This window comes from Poecilia formosa, unplaced genomic scaffold (genome assembly GCF_000485575.1).
Source record: "Poecilia formosa unplaced genomic scaffold, Poecilia_formosa-5.1.2 Scaffold45, whole genome shotgun sequence".
NCBI lineage: Eukaryota > Metazoa > Chordata > Actinopteri > Cyprinodontiformes > Poeciliidae > Poecilia > Poecilia formosa.
The window spans coordinates 2,240,614-2,241,867 of record NW_006799984.1 but is presented as its reverse complement, the minus strand read 5'-3'; the positions used below and the strand labels follow the sequence as shown (position 1 = coordinate 2,241,867).

Here is a 1,254-nt window from a genome sequence, read left to right as displayed (position 1 = left end):
TTAGATTTACTTGATTAACTTTTTTGGAAAAAACAATACTTATAAGAGAATTTACTACACTGTACGTTTTACTTAAGTAATTTCATTATGAAGTATCGCTAACCTTACTTGAGTAAAGTTTCTGGATTCTCTTTCCACTGAATGAAAAACATGTTTGAACCAGAAATTCACCATATACGGACACACACCTGCAGTTTTTGTTAAAGTTTCATAAGTTTTGTACTTGTTTTGGAAGAATTTTCTTTCACTTGATTTAGCTATTTTTTGATATTAAATATGAATTATTGTCATTAATTCCACTTAACTTTATATTTTGGTCTGTCTTATGTAATTTTTAAATATTAAATGATTAATAATTTGATCAATTACTTAGTACTTGAGTGAACTGTTTACCAAATACTTTTTTACCGTTACTTGAGTCATTTCTTGGATGGCTTCTTTTTACTTTTATTTGAGTAAAAATATGTTGAAGTACAGCTACACTTACTTGAATACAATTTTTAGATAATCTGTTCACCTCTGTTTTTAAAGCACTCAGGCTAAAGTTCTGAGTATTAAAATATGTGACTTACAACAGTGGTCTCCAACCCCCAATTGGTACCGGGCCGCGCAAGAAATAATTAAATATTTCCGTTTTATGTATTATTTGAGTCTGGAGGATCTTTTATTTTGAAAATCCTTTAACCGGATTCTCTCGGTTACTTGCGCGCAAACATTGAGCCCACAAGCAGCAAAATGAGTAAGAAACAGATCAGGTGTCTTTGGAAAGTTTCTTTGCGAAGGGGAAAGGCCCAGAGAAGAGACAGGAGAATGGATTTATCCACGAAAGTAAAATGTTCGTTTTTGTGGCGCATCTGTATCTTATTTTGAAGGGATATGTAAACGTTACGATAACGACCAGAGTCAGAGCGTTTGGGCAGTGGTCGAGAGGAGATGAGTAGAGCCGCCTTTAAACGCAACATGAGCGCTATGACGCTCGCGCAGGGTTTATACCTGTGCAGCAGTGAAGGAGGCCTGCTGCTGCTGTGCAGAGCTACGCAGGTTTGTGTTAGGATCATGGCAGCAAACCAGCAAAAACGCAAAGAACTTTTCAGTTTTTCCCCGAAACTAACCGACTGAGTTGAGTAAAGCTGTTGGATGCAGGTAATGTTAGCTAAAAGATGACTAGCTAATATCAATACAGAACCTTAAGCTTAACAAGTAGCTTGTAGGCTACCGATGCTGGTGTCTATTTTCATTTTGCCCCCAAAAAAG

The 1,254-nt window shown here is 36.3% G+C and overlaps 1 protein-coding gene across 2 annotated transcripts in view; it reads right to left on the bottom strand.

Annotated features, from left to right (window-relative positions):
• The window catches only part of LOC103138011 (acyl-coenzyme A thioesterase 1-like), a 9,416-nt gene that overhangs the window by 7,917 nt on the left and 245 nt on the right, over nt 1-1,254 (bottom strand). The gene's annotated exons all lie outside the window — the stretch shown is intronic.